Source organism: Anas platyrhynchos, chromosome 14, assembly GCF_047663525.1.
Source record: "Anas platyrhynchos isolate ZD024472 breed Pekin duck chromosome 14, IASCAAS_PekinDuck_T2T, whole genome shotgun sequence".
Taxonomy (NCBI): domain Eukaryota; kingdom Metazoa; phylum Chordata; class Aves; order Anseriformes; family Anatidae; genus Anas; species Anas platyrhynchos.
Window position 1 is genome coordinate 13549342 of NC_092600.1, and position 15227 is coordinate 13564568.

General features: G+C 50.5%; 1 protein-coding gene and 1 long non-coding RNA gene across 3 annotated transcripts in view; both read left to right on the forward strand.

The window, feature by feature from the left end:
* Positions 1-15227, forward strand: part of SIL1 (SIL1 nucleotide exchange factor) — an 83869-nt gene that overhangs the window by 23283 nt on the left and 45359 nt on the right. The gene's annotated exons all lie outside the window — the stretch shown is intronic.
* On the forward strand, positions 101-14785 carry LOC139998691 (uncharacterized). Its single transcript, XR_011803410.1, has 3 exons — positions 101-10216; positions 11068-11296; positions 12173-14785. It is a non-coding gene; the product is annotated as an uncharacterized lncRNA (long non-coding RNA).

The following is a 15227-nucleotide window of genomic DNA, read 5'->3' on the forward strand; positions in this document are numbered from 1 at the left end:
ATTATTTTTTTCCTTTTTAAATGCACTTGTACCAGATGATAGTAGCTTTATGAGTCAGAAGCTCTCTGGAGAAACCTAGCTGAAGTGGCCTGCTTTGTTGTTCCTTATTTTCCTAGCTCGTGGAGGTGAGTCTGCCAGCACACAGGAGCACCCTGCTGATTCTCAAGGCACCCTTTGGCTGTGGGAACCAGACTGCTTCTTAGTCTTTGGGGTGGCAGAGATGACGGGAAGCACTGAAGGGTGTTCTTGTTGAAGAGGAGGGGAACCTGCGAGGCGGGGACCTCTTGTGGTTATTTGGACGGTCACGATGACAAAACTGTCCTTGAGATTACTGCGCTCACAGCTGTTCTGGTCCTCTATGTCAAACTGACAGTTTTCTGTGCGCTCCTGCATATAAATGCGTTTAGTCCATGTTTCCAGGTGACCTCAAACCCGCCACACAGCGTCCGAGGGCACATTAATGCTTCATTTCCAAGGCACTACTTCTTTCTGTCATTTGGGCACTTGGCTAAACAAAACACAGGGAAACATAGGGTGAGAGCCGTTCCTGCTGATGATTGAAAACCGGCTTGCTCTGATCAGCTAATCACATCACCGACCAGCAGATTTTTTCCACCTGACATTAGCATCAGAAGTTGCTCCTCTGGGAAGGCCTTGCCGTGAAGGTCAGGCAAAAGGATGTGGTGGCAAACTCTGTGGAGAGCGACATTATTTGAGATCCTAAGTGCCAGGAAACTTAGCGTGTGAATATAAGAAGGCCGTGCTGGCTTATAGCAAAGGTTTATGTCAGTCCAGCATCTTGTCTTGGCCGTGGCAAGGGCAGATGCCTGGGGCAGAACATCAGAGCAGTGGATGCGTGTGTTGGTACACCCTGTGCTTTCTGCAGCTGTCCCCAGCTCGGGGATTGCAGGGAGCAGGGCTGAGCAATCCTTCTGGGCTGGTTTCAGTGATTTGCTCCTTTTTTTTTTTGTTTCTTTCATTGCTCATTATCACTGAGGGTTGTGTTCTTAGCTAGCCCTTTCCTTCTTTGACTTTTTCTCTCCGCTGAGTTTCCGGAGACCCCTGTAATCCTCTGGCTGCTTTGAAGAAGCAGAAAAAGGCAAGTGTTTAATTGGGAAAGGAAAAGGGGGTTAATCATCACCTCCCTTTGCAGCAACCAGCAAGGCGGGGGGGCCTGGGCTGCAGCCGGGCTCTGTGCACCTCGGTGGCAGCAGCACTTTCGCATTCCCCAGCACGGCAGGAGCTCGCTGGCAGGTTTCTGAGCTGTCAGTCTAAAGTTGTGAATTAATGCGGCCAGTCTCCAACTCCAGACGGATCAAATGAGAGCCTCATCTGCTGAAAATATCAAAATATTTGCAGTCTGCTGTGCGCGTTTCCATTTGAGAGGAACCAGCACTGGGCCACGGGAAGGCTTCCTTGGGTCCAGAGCAGCGGGACTGGAGCAGCAGAGCAAAATCCTGTGCTGGTGGCTGAGGTGCTGCAGCGCCGGGTCTGGCAGGGTCAGGCACAAGTCTTGGCACCCGCTCAGCTGCAGCACACGCTCCAGGAGCTGGGCTGGCCCCTTCCTTGGGCTGTGGTTAAACGTGTGGCATGCAGAGCTCCGTGCCGATACCTGCGGGTACTCTGTAGCGTTTGCACTGTGCAGTCATTTTCCTAAGTGCCTAATTATATTGCAGTTAAAAAAAAATAAGCAGCCATGACTGCCGCTCTCGATCAAATTGCAAGAGGGAAGTTGATGTGAGCATGCTGCTGTTGCTGCTTCTGTGAAGATGAAACCATCTTAAGTTCAGCAGGGAGCTGATGATACATCACTTAGCATTTAAATATCCATGGCTGCAGCTTCCGAAGGTCCTCGGGCTGCTTTCTCTGTCAGTAGCTAGCTTCGCTGTTCCTGTTTGTCCCAGGTCTTCCTGGGTCTCATTTGCTGCACAAACAAGGTTTTGTGCATGTGGAAACAAGGCTCTCAAAGACAGCATTCGCACTGGGAGTTAATTTTAGCAGCTCCTTTGAAAGCCCGGCTGTGACGCTGCTGGAAAGAGCGAGACTCGGGCTGGGGAATAACTGGGTCCAGCTTCGTTATCAGGCTTCCTTTCAGGAGATCTCAGCCTCCAAACGAGCCCGCACGGCTGTAAGCTGGGAGAAGAGGGTGACAGCAGGAGCAGGGCTGTGCACACAGAGCCACAAGGTGCCCTGCCAGGCCCTGTCGCTTTCCTCCCCATCCGAGAAGCCCCCCCGGCTCAGCGGTCCCGTGCCAGACCCGTCCCACAGCCCGCCTGGCTCTGGGGGGGCATCTCGCCTGTGCCGCTCACTGGGGTGGCCTGACCTGCCTCCTGCTAATTGCTTTGCTGAATTAATGAATCTGTCCCAATCTCCGGCTTCTGGGTGACCCCGACCTGACTCAGGCAGTCGTAGGCAGGTCTCCGAAATATCTGTGTCAGCACTGCCAAGGGGGGGCTGCGAGAGATGTCAGTAAGCCACAAGGGTACGCTTGTTTTTGCAAAGCCTGACGTGTGTGAACCTCATTTATACCCGATGAAATGCTGCTTTTCCAGTTCTCTTTCTTGCTTTCCTTTTTCAACTTGTTACAGCTCTGCAGAAGGGAGAAATCCTGGCTGTGCCGGTGTCACGGCGCGCTCTGGCCAGCAGCAGGGCCTGCTGCAGGCTGGTCACAGCCGACAGGAAAGCCCAGGCAGTCCTGAGAGCAATGGCAAATGTTCAGAGCTTGGAGATATGGCTGCTGGTAGCTCTCCTGCCTGTTTTTCCATCTCTCCTTGTGGCTTTGATATCCGAAAAGTATCTCATGCCTGTAAGCCTGGTTTCTTACTGCATGCCTTTGTGCTCCCTCCTCGCAGCTTCCCCATCCTCATGTGCTTTCCTTCACTTCTCACCCTCACCTCCCAGGATGGATGAGCCACTTCAGGCTGCCTTCCTACAAACTCCTGCCTAATTCTTCCTTACACCACAAGTCTTTTTGGACAAAAGTGCTGGGCTGAAACCTCCTGTGCTGCTTGTGGCTCTGGTGGGATGTGCTGGAAGGCAAGAGTGTAAAACAAAGCGAGATCCCAGCGCTGATGCTCAGATGGCACATGGAGAGCAGCTTTGTGTGTTCGAGTAGGTACTGTCTGAAGGATGCCCGCTCCTGGACGTGGACATACAGGCTGTAAAAGCAGCTTGCAGCTCCTGGTGAGGTGCTGTTGTGGCCGCAGCTGTGGAGATGCTGGGAACATCGTTGCCTCGGGCCCAGGTAGCAGAAACAGCCGTGAATGTTACTGGGTCCTCGGGCACCAAGCTGGCCCTTGCCAGACACCAGCAGCACAGAGCCTTTCCCTTTCTCACTGGGAAGTACAAAACCAAACAGCAGCACTCTGCAGGCCAGCAACTGAACACATTTAATACAAACCAATGAACAAAACAAGAGAAAAAAACACTGCAAGAACCTCCCACAGAAGAAAACGAAGCGTGCAGGTGGAGCAGTGGAGTTCTGGTTCCCTTTTTCCTGCTCGGTGCTGTGGGAGGAGCAGGTTGGTGCCGCACACCGGGGGCTCCGTCCTGGCTGCAGGGTCGTTTCCTCGTGTTTCTTGTCTGCTTCTCTGTGACCTGGGAGGTTTTGCAGCCCATGCTCTTGCCAGCATGTCCGTGACGGTGTCAGCTTCAGAGAAGTGAACTGGGAGCCGGATTTTTTTTCCCCAAACCCAGATAAAAGTTTGCTAGCTCCTCTAACACACAGCCAGTACTTTTTTTTCAATTACGTCCAGCATTTGAACTCTGTACTGCTGCGTTCTCACATGAGACAAGCTGGTGACTCCTGCTGGCTGCTGGTAGGACTCCGTGCCCCCCGCAGCGTGTTAGTGGTTGGCTTGAAGCAGTTGTAAGCCAGGTGATGGAGGTGCTGCAGATTCAAGGGCTTTTTTTTTTTTTTTTTTGTGCAGCAATAGGAGGTTAGGCTGCATTTTCTCAAAATATTTTCAGAGTGAGCTTTAATGATGATGCTCTGGCTGGTGTTACAGTGTAAATGTAGCATTAGCTCCGAGAGTAAGCATGCCAGCTGTATTGCAGTGGGTGTAAGCAGTGGGAATCATTCACATAGTTAAATTTACATTGTTTGGAAGGGAGAAAATGCTTTGAAAGGAGAGATGGTTTCCCAGACAGGGGAGATCTCATTCCTCTCTTTTATCTTTTTTTAGCCAAGCTGGGGATGATTTGAGTTGCTGAGAGATGCTTCAGTGTGTGCTGGGCGATGAGAAATATCTTGCCATGGTTTTTATGTGCGAGCATGCTGTATTTTCTGTAATAATGTTAATAACCTTGGTGTGACTGTTTAGAAGGATGAACCTCGTTAAAGAAGAGGTATTTAATAACAGGCCTATTTTTATCTCTGTCTTTATCTAACAGTCTGTGTATTTATTTCAAGCTTGTAACAGTGCTTTGGAAGAAAAACGTTTTCCCTCTTGGAAAACATTTTGGGAATGCATCCAGCCTCAGTAATCTTGAATTGCCCGTCCGAGCACCTTCCTTCTCCCATGGCCAGAGTGATCGGTTCTGAACCCTTCGTACGAGGCGCAGATGTGGCCGTACCCTCAGTGTGTGCTGTTGGTCCCAGTTGTGTTTGTCGAGTTCACAGTGTTGTCTTTTTCATAATTAGGGAGAAAATATTTTTCCCATGGTCCTGCTCTGGCTGTTCCTTCCTGGATGTGCCCGAAGACTCTGCTTCCTAGAATTTCTAGGAAACTGATTGTAGGTGGGTGAGCACAAAGATATTTTCTGGGCACTCGGCACACGGTGAAATGGCTCCTGTGAGGAACATTTCATCCTGGTCCTTCACAGTTCATGGCTACAATCAGTGCTCGTGCTCAGATGAGGCTGCAACTATTCTTTTTAATTTTTCCATACTTTTATTTATGGGGTCACAGTATGAACAGGTTCTCTTTTTCCACAAACCCTTTCCGGAGCCAGGTGCTCTGCCTCCTCCGTTCTGGCTTAAAAGCACCTTGCTCTTCTGAGGAAAAGTCTAGGTATCCATCATGCTGTCCTGATTTGGCAGAGTATTTTCTTTGCTCTCTGCCCTCCCTTCATTTTAGAAGCTGCAAGGAATTTGTCTGAGATGTAAATTAAAGCAGCTATTTGATGTTTCGTGAAGTCTCGAAGCTTGTTTTGCATTTGTTCTTCCTTGAGCGCACACCAAAACAAATGTCGCTGCCTTACTGAAACAGCTTCCTTTGGCATCTCAAGGCAAATTCAGAGTTAAGAAACAGATATCTGTTTTTTTCCAGCTCTGCTCTACCAGCATAAGCTTGGGAAAGAAGCTTATAATCTCCCCGGGTCTGTCTTGACATTTTGTAGAGCTAACTCCAGTTGATTGGAAGAACCTCACAGAACTGTATTCAAGTTTAATTTTTTATTAAATATTTACATCTTGGAAGGAGTAAGCATGGTGGCGTTGGAAATTCTAATTAGGGGTAACATTTCCGATTCAAACTCTCGCTCTTCAGCTCAGAGATTCTTTTTTTCTCTCCTGATTTTCTCCCTACTCCTTCAGACTGCAGGAAGTTTCGCTTGGGTCATTCACTTGCACCAGGATGTTATCTGAATACGGAATTAATGTATGCAGTCTGTCACTTGGTATTTCTTCTCTTCTTCTGCTGGAGATCTCCCAGGGTTGTAAAGACCTTGCAAGCAGCAATGGCAATAACAGGAATGTGCCTATGATCCCACAAAGTAAAAGCAAAAACATCAAGCTGCATGTCTCTGCCATCACTGCAGGGTGTGAATAAATAGATCTAACCAACAATTTACATTTTAACCCCAGACCAGGTTTTATTTTTAGCATTTGTCTTGCAGCCAAAGTGAAACCTTTCTGCTTCTGTCTGGTGGTGTTTCTGAAAGCACCTTTAAAGTTATCTTCGAGACCGTTTGTAAGATGCATTTACCTTTTTGATATAATCTGCTTTTTTTATTTGAAATGAAGCTCACCTGTTCTTCATCCGTTATACTTCGGGGTTGAACAGAGACCAACAGCGTGCCCTTGGGGCAGAGGTGGCAGCAGGCTCCTGGGCTGCATGAGGACAGCACTGGCAGCAGAGCGAGGGAAAGGAGCCTGCAGCGCCCCGCCACAGGAGGAGAGGTTATGGGAACAAAATGAAACAGAAGGAATCCTGTTGAACAGTAGAAACATCTGTTGCAGTGTGGGGTGATGGAAAGCTGGAGCAGCTTGTCAAGAGAGGTGGTGGGATCCCCGTCCTTGAGCCCTGCCTGAGCAGGGCTTGGGCTGGATGGTCTCCGGAGGGGCCTTGTGCTCTGTAAGAGTCCTTTCCCAAGACAAGATCTCTTCTGGGCTCCCCGTGAGCTGCAAGGCCTGGTGGTGATGCTGACAGCTCCTGCCAACATCAGCTGAAACCCAAACAAAGCAAATGTGGGAAGAGTTGCTGCAGACCCCACTGAAGAGAGGCAACAAAGCGGTGACTGGGACCGGCTGCGGGGGAGATGTGGGGCCGAGCGGGGCTGGAGCCTGAGGCCAGAGCCAAGGCACCCCTGGGGACCAGAGCCTGGAAGATGAGGCGAGAAGCTTTGCACTGTTCTCATCCTAAGTCCCATTTTATCACCTCTCCACCTACCTTGATCTCCTCGGGTGCTCTTTTCCAAAACTTTGGCTTCCTTTCCAGAAAGGAAAGGACCCATCCAGCAAGAGGAGCAGAGCGAGGCTGCAGCCAGAGGAGAGCTGGTACCTTGCTGCCTGCAGGCGACTCCGGGTTTGCTGGCAAGGAGAAGAGAAGGAAAAGCCGAGGCTCGTCCAACTCAAGCTGTGTTGGTGAGAGGTGTTAATGCAGCCGCTCTGCAGGGAGCGAGTGTGTACGCTCCCCTTCATTTCCGACAACAAAGGCCTTCGGGTTAGGTCAAACCACCTACACTGCCTGTTTTCTCTGTTCACTCTCATCTATACTCAATAAAAAAACACACCACAAATCATTTTCCTTTTTCTTGAAGTGGACTAGAGGTGGTTCACGTGATTTCTTTCGTCTCCTCCGCAGTGCAGATGGTGCAGGCAGGGTGGGATGGCAGCATCTTTGCCAAGTGCCCATCCGCAGCCAGAGGCACTGCCCGTGTGCAGCCTGAGTGCGGAGCTGAATTGCTTTCAGACTTCAGAATACCCTGCAGACAGGTAAAACACGACACTACGTGAAGACCACGCTTGAGGAAGGTTGTGCCCAAGGTCTGAAAGCTAAATGCAGGACCCTTGAGGTGCATGTCACAGGGAGCAGAGCTGGGCTCCTCTGCTTCGCTCCAGTCCATGGAGGAGGGACCAAAGGCTGCTGCTGCTGCTTCGGTGAGCCCTGCGGAGCCAGCACACGAGGAGATGGTCTGTACTTGCCTGTGCCTCGCCTGGGCAGTGCTGCTTTAATCACTCATCCCCTCCACACGCTGCTAAAGCTCCATATGGAGTGGAGATGTGTGTACCTGGGGGGGTAGGCTAACCCCAACCATTCGCTTGTCAGGTGTCAGGCAGGATTTGCAACACTGGCAGCTGGGGAGAAAAGCTGTTATTAAGTGTAACATAGCACCTTGGATACAGCAAGCATGGGGAGACAATAAATACAGACTTCCATAATGTCATTTGATAGTGTCACTCTTCAGAATATATTAAGACGTAGTTGCAGCGGTGCCTACGGTTTCCAGTTGAATCAGTAAATTCTGTTCGTTAGCACTTGTTTTGACCCAGTTTGTTTAAAGAAAGAGGAAATATCAGAGGCAGAGGGGCTCCTCAGTCACTTTCTTTGCCCGCTGGTTGGTTGTTGTTTTTTTTTGGTGTAAATCCAGCAGTTGTCAGGTTTGCTGCTCGCACCCCAGTCAGACAGAGCTTGTCGGGGAGGACGGACCCGCAGAGCGAGGCGTTGTGGAGATGGGAGCCCTGGGGAGCGCAGGCACCAAAACCTCTCTTAATTACTGCAGCTTCCCGTGGGGACTGCACCGAAACGGGAAGAGGGGAGCTGAAATGAGGAGGGATGTGACTTACCTCAGAGCAAGCTCGATGCAGTTTTAATCCCACCCTGGTCTCATTTCAGCTTGTAAACAGAGCCCTGCACAGCTTTAGGATGGCTGGGGGTGCAGAAGAGTTCAGAGGAACTTCCTGAACTACAAAAAGGTCCTTGCTAAAGCTGCAGGCTCAAAGAATCGTTTGCTGTCACTTTGCTGCGGGTGTTGCCACTTGTTTGCTGCTGGGAAGAGATTGTGTTGTTGGTTCTGAGAAAGGCACGGGTGTTTGTCAAGTGCTGCTTAGTCTCCAGGTGAAATCCCACCTGTTTCTCCGAATTTCTCATGCACACAAATGGCAGAGCCCTGCGTTTGCAGACCTTTACCCCCATACTCAGCATTTACTTGTCCAGGATGGAGGAAAATGAGTTCAAGCCCAACCTTGCAATAATTTATTGTGTTCTTGCATTTAAGGGCAAAATTTAAGTTGCCAAAAGCAGATGTTTGCTTGCTCCTTTTTTAGCTCTCCAAGTACTTTCTGCGTGCTTGATTGATGGACGTCCCTGTTACGTTAATAGCTGGGCTTTGCAGAAAGCTGTTATTACCAGGAGAATTTGGTGTGGGTTTCAGTTTTTCTTCTTGCATTGAAAATCCATTATTAATGTCTTTTTAAGAAAAAGGGCTTCAATTCAGGCATTTTGCTTTGATTTCTCAGGCTCTTTCGCAACTGTCTTCTCTTAGGCACTTTTAAAAAAATCAATGTTACAAGTGTTCTTTATATTTTGCTGCGTGGTTGAGGGGTTCTGCTTCTTGCTATTGATTTCTAATTGCATTGCAGGACATTTGGGTGCGCACAAATTGCCATGTGACAGATTACTTTATATGTATCTTCCCAGCCATCGAGTTGGCTTTTTGCATGTTTCGTCTTGCAGGACTCTGCCGAGCCTGGGAGCTAGCTGGGGAGCTTTATCTCCTCGTAGCCCCTGGGTGTTGGGGCTCCTGAGCCCTGAATGGGACCACATGCAGTGTTCTGGTGGGGTTTGGTGTGCGTCTGTGCTGGGCACGGAGGTGTTTTGGTGTCTCCTGTCCTGTGTTGCCATCGCAGGTTTTTTGTCCTGTATCACAGGAACATAACGGGATGCCGTGCTCCTCTTTGGGGTGCTCATTACATCATTACACATCTCCAGCTCTGGCTCAGGGCTGGTTCCAACCCTACCGGTCCCATTTGGGTCAGCTCTGCTAACAGCCCTCGGCGTTTCAGAGGGGCAAAGAATGGCACGAGTTGGCACATCCACATCCTCTCGGTGTGCTGAGCAGCCCTACTCCGGTTCCCCAGGCAGCTGTGGAGGTGTTTGCTGATCGCCCTGCGTGCAAAAAGGATGTCTCCAGCCCTCGAGGTGTTAGCAGCACAGGCTCCACGTCTGCCCGGTGGTTTGGCCACAAGATGGGAGCGGTGTGGGTATACAGCAAATTGCTGCCAGATGGATTGGGGTGTTCGCCCATCGAGCTTATTTTCAGCAAGTTTCAAGTCCTGCTCTTCACGGACACCACTTTTAGCTTTTGAGGAGTTTGCTGTAATTCATCCATCCGTGCTGGGAACCAGAGCAAAAAGGTGTCTCTGGAGGAGCATCGAGGGCTGCTGGTGGCTTGAGCCCGTGCTCAGAAGACGCTGCCAGCCCGAGACCTGCCTGCTGACAGCGCTGCTGGAGCTGGCAGCCGGGAGGGGACGGCGTGCACGACGACGGGCAGGCTTCGACCTTGCCGCTGGAACTTAGTTAGCAATTCTGTTGATGTTCTGGAAACGAAAATATAATTCAGGCCACCTTCTCCTCCAAGCTGACCCTGAGAATCTGCGAGGAGAAGAACTGCTGAATAATTAGGGTCCTTATTTTTTTTTTTCCCCTCTTTTTGCCAGAGTTACTGCTCAGTGTTGAACTGCGCCGTAAAGTGTCATTAGTTTCCTTGAACTTATTGGTCCAAGTGTACTTTGCATTAATATAATTACGTAAATTGCAGTCTCATTAATCACAGCACACTCTGCAGCATATCACTGTCTCGCCTTATTTTGCAGATGCTCTGGCTGGTGGGAACCCCTGTAACCCCAGCCAGAGGGTAACGCCAGTGGCTGTAACGCTGTCTCTGTTCTGTGCTTGCCTTTAACTCATGCTTTCAGCTTCCCTGCTCTTACCCCTAAGACCCCGAAGTGTCTGCCAGCTCTGCCGTGGCCGTGGAGGAGGACAGCTGGGGAGAGGTAGGTTCCTTGCCAGGGACTTTTTGCCGTGCCGTGTCCCTGCCTGCTGCCACGTCCTCCTGGGACTGTCACACCAGAGGCCAGGCTCTTGTGAAGCTCCCGGCGTTGTGATCAGTTCCCAGAGCCTGGGCTCTTGCTCGGGGGAGCGCTTCAGGGCCATTTGATGCTGCTGCAGCTCTGTCTCCGTGGCAGAGCTCTCAGCCTTCCTGGCAATGTAAATTCTCCTGGCTGCATGCTAAAATTACACTGAGTTATTGATTTATCTTTGAGAGGATTTCCTTCCCAAGGGACGTTTCTGGCCATCGTAATGATTTAGCTCTTCTGCGAGTGCAGAATTTGTAGCAGAGCAGAGCTGTCCTCCTGCCTGTCAGCCCGCAGCCCCAGATCGTGCTCCTGCAAAGAGGGCGCTTTGCATTTGGGGAGCTGCAGCTCCTGCCCTGGTGTTTGTGCCATGGCACCAACATTATTATCTGGGACTCGGTACAAATGCAGCTCTGGTCTGGCACGTGGATAGCACAAACCATGCCAGCATTAATGCACCCAGGCTTGTACAGACACACGAATTCTTTTAAAAAGCTCTGGTTTGGCGCTGTGCAGCTGGAGGATAAGCCCCCCTGGATGTCAAGGGGGGCTTGCAGGGGATGGTGTCCCTCAGGGAGGGAGGAGCGGGGTGGGAGCAGCCTTGCTGGGACAAAGGGAGCGTGTGCCAGGGGCGGCGTGCTGGAATGTATTAAGGCACTTGCAGTTTGTAGCACTTGAATGCCTCTACCGTGACAGATGCCAAAGATATTAGCAGGGGTATGATGGGAACAGGATCGTGCAAATGAGTTTTGTTTTTTTTTCCTCTGAAGATGCAGGTTACAGCCTCTGTCCTTTGCTTTCTGCTGACTCACCCAAGGAGCATCACTTAAAAGCAGCCCAGGCAATTTCCATTTCAGCCTCCTGCTGGAGCAGCTGAGGAGGCAAGGCCAATTCTCTGCCTCCACCACCAATCTTCTCAGCGTAGCCCTGAAATCAGAGTCTGCTGGTAATCTGTGGTTCAACTGGTGAGCACCATCAGCAGGCCCTTCAGGAACTGGGGTAAATGTTTTACCTAACCTATATGGAAAGGAAAGGACGAGACTGATGTCCTGGCTGTGTAAAGCAGCTCCCCGTAGGTTCCCACACCTAATCCTGCCGTGGGTTTGGACCCGATCTCTGCTGCAGCGTGTGTACAGCACCCTGAGCAAAGTGCAAGGCTTTTCTTAAAAAAAAAAAAGAGAAAAAAAAAAAAAAAAAGAGAAGCATCCTCCATTCCCTCATTGAGGCCCAGGGAGAACATCAATTTATTTTGCTACGAACCAGGGGCGGCACAACTACTTTCTTCCTCAGTGATCTATCTGTGAGATAAAACAAGTCCTTAGCGCCTCTCTTAAATACTGCAGTGTTGACAAGTTCTCTTGACAAAAATTAGGCTAATGTCCCTTACGACTGCATTAGCTATAGAAATGAGGCTTTAAATTGAAGCTTAGGAAAGCACTATACCAACCCGCTCTCCAAGGCATCTCCTTATCCCAGCTTTTATTATTCAAATTCATTCTCACTACAGCTTGGCAGCAGAGCTGGCAGACGGTGCCTTCGGTGCGCTCTGCTCGTCTCGCAGCCGTGCCTTTCGGATCAGGCACCTTGCAGCGTGTAACCGGGGAAATATTGTCCAACTGCCTGCGGCCCTGCACTCTCCTGGCGCTGGTGGATGCTGTAGGCTGGGGGAATTTGGGTGCTGGGATGGAACGGGGCTGCTGTGGAGCAGGCGAGTGCCGGGCCAGCTGACATGCGTCTCGTGGCCAGGCAGTCCGAGTCAACACGCTGCGTGCTCTGCCAGCAGCACAGCGTGTCCTGAAACGCTCCCAGGGATGGCTGGAGCTGTGAGGGAGGTTGTTTTTCCTCTGTGGTATGTGTCTGCCTCTTCCATTTCAGCCTTGATTGCTTTACATATGCAGAAGGTGGGGAGAGGAACGGAGACCACTGAGAGCCAGTCGTGAAGAACCCCTGCTGAAGCTTCCCAGCCTTCCTCTCGAAAACAGGCTTGTTTCTTTATTTTGTTGGTGTTTTTATTGCCCCTTTCTCCTCCTTTTGCACAATCCTAGGGTTCAGCTTCTCATTTCCAGCCATGGATTCAGCGTGACCAAGCTTAGGACCCCCGCTTCTTGCGCCAGTGTTGGTCCTGCCAGCTTATCCCTCCCGAGAGAGCAGTTGTCCTTGTCATGCCTCTGCATCGCCAGGTTCCTTGAGGGCAATTTTCTCTGCCCTTGCGTTCATCTGTGGTGGTCATATCAGTGCTCACTGGAGAGAGAGAGAGAGGCTCTTTGAGGGTGATTTTTCCTTCTCCAGGACAGATGTTGAAGACAGCTGCGGTGGATTTTGGGGAGGTGCAAATCTCTTTCTCCGCAAAGAAGCCAGAGCTGCCTAGCTCGGGAACAGTATCTAACTATTAGATTCCTAAAATTAGGCAGGATAAATATCATCCCCTGTTCCTTCTGTTAGATTCTCAATTCTCCTGGTCATCCTCATTTTTCTTTTCTGCCCACATTCTGCATTGATCTTCCCGGAATGTAGATAAGCGTGCAGCAGCCCAGACGGGCTTTCAAGTGTAACAAATACACCTGTGGGATGACAATTATTTCACAGGTTGCGGTGACATTATGAAGTAGTTTAGGCTTAGGAATAAATAACTTGGTGAGCTGGTGAGGGATTACAACTGGCTTTTGCAAATTGTGGTTGTTTGATGCCGACGTGGTGAGGCAGGGGTCAGCCCCGCGTCCGTGCAGCCCAGCCGTTTGGGAGCTGAAACGATCCGAGCGTGGCTGCACACCTCCCATCTCCGCTTTTCTTCTGCTGCCTGGACCTTTGGGGGATTTAACTCTCCCGACTGCCAGCATTCACAGAATCGAGCCCAATATGAGAGCAGCAAATAAATTAAGTGCTTCGTATGGAATCACTAAACACATGCATCATGCTGGAACCGAGGCTGTGTGGTAGTGCATAAGAAACGACTGACTCGAAGCTGGAGCTAAAGTTTTGCTTGTAAAGTAAAAACATGGTTCTGCCAATTTTATAAAAGGGCACCTCTTCCTCCTCCCTCCATGCTACTATTTTGCTTTTCCTGGTGCTTTTCCTGCTGCTGTAGTGCAAGGGAGAGAGAAGCCTCTGCAGAGGGAGGTGGAAGGGCACTTGTTGCGAGGAGCTCTGTGCCAGCTGAAGCTTTTCTCTACTGGCGGCAGCAGATACATCAACAGCTGCTACAGGAGTGCCTCCCATCAGAGAGGCTCCATATGTCCTCTCGGAGCCCTCCCATCGCTCCTTCCCGAAGACTTTTCCTCGCTAGCATCTGCCTCTGCTCCCATCGTTCAGTGTCTCAGCATCCCAAAAAGCGGCGGACGCCTTGCAGGAGATGCATTCTCTGCCCTGTGCCTGACCACCATCTCTCTTGTCCTCTGTGGTTCCTCCTGCCCCAGGATGTTGGAGTTTTGATGGCTTTTCAGGCTGGCAGCTCGCTCGGCTCTTGTTTTGCTCTCCCGGAGGCCAAGCCAAGCCAAGGCAGCAGGTGGGTTTGGCAGGAGCTGGAGCCCGGCGCTCGCAGGACGCAGCGGGTTTGAATAACCCAGCTCCTGGTGCTCGCCGGTAATTGAGAGAGCACAAATAGTGGTGCAGTGGGAGAGAGCTGGCTCGGCTCAAATTGGCAGTCATAAGCAGCGGTCCAGCTGAGTGTCCAAATTTAACTGATGCTTTCTCACGTCTAACCAAGTATTACTTCTTGGAGGGCGCCTTCCTCACAAGGCTTTGTTCTCCTGTAGCTGCGGGTCGAGTCACGGAAGGAGGGATTGGATGCTGAAGACATTTTAAAAAGATTTTCATTATATATGCTGAGGGAAACAAATCACAAAGACCTCCCTGCACTAGAACAAAAGAGGAGCTTTAAATCCTTTTCCAGATAAACAAGCGTTTGAGCTGTAGGCCTGACGGATGGTGTTTAGAGGCCTCATCATTACTGCAGCAGGCAAGCTGTTGCCATTAAAATCGTATGATGCAAGAAAGATAAAGTTCTCCAGGAGCTTGCCGTGGGCACTCGTCTCTCTGTAATCCTGGTTTCACAGCACCCTGAGTGCTCTGAGATCCCCACGCCATCAGCCACTGGAAGGCAATGTCCCAGTAAGGACCAGTAAGTAGCTTCCACCTCACCAAATGAGAAATGAATGGGGAACAGCCCTTTCATGGAATGCTGTTTATGGTCTAAATCCAGCCGAAAATGGGGCTGCTTCTTTGGGACCCCTGGGTGAGAGCAGAGAGGGTGGCGCCTTGGGGTGGGTCCGTGCAGTGATGTAGGGTGCTCCTGGGGTGGCTTTGCTGCCAGAAACTGGGCATGGGTACACCCTTGGTGAGCTGGAAAGTGTTTCAGATATCTCTGTCCCTGCTCGGAGCAGAGCAAAAGCAGGGTTGGAGGTTCTGGATTTAGACATCACCATTTTGACAGGCTGACTTATGGGGTGTTTATTAGCATAGCTGGGAGTATTACAGGAAGAATTTGTCAGATAAACGGACCAACTAAGTGTCTTTTATGTGAAACATCCTTGTTTGTTTGTTTGTTTGTTTTTTAAAACTGTTTGTTCAGTCTCTTGATGATTCATCAGGAAGATGCTGGTGCAGGATGCTGCTGAGAGCTACTGAGCACAAAGGGATGCAGCCCCTGCATCTGTCAGCTTGTGGGGTGTCGATGCCCACAACACTGTAGTAATCCTGTGTTCATGCAATTTAGAACAGTTTTGCTTATCTTGAGTAAGAAGAAGTTAAATACCTGAGACTTTGGGGTTTGGTGGCTTTGTGCTGCAGCAGGGCTACCCTGTAGGAAGGCTTGGAAGTCCTTCCAGAGCACACAGGCATGGCCTGCACCCCATGGGGCTTCCCAGGGGGCTGCACACCATGCTCACCCAGGGCTCAGCCCCACAGGGGAGTTCCCCTCAGCATCACCAATCCT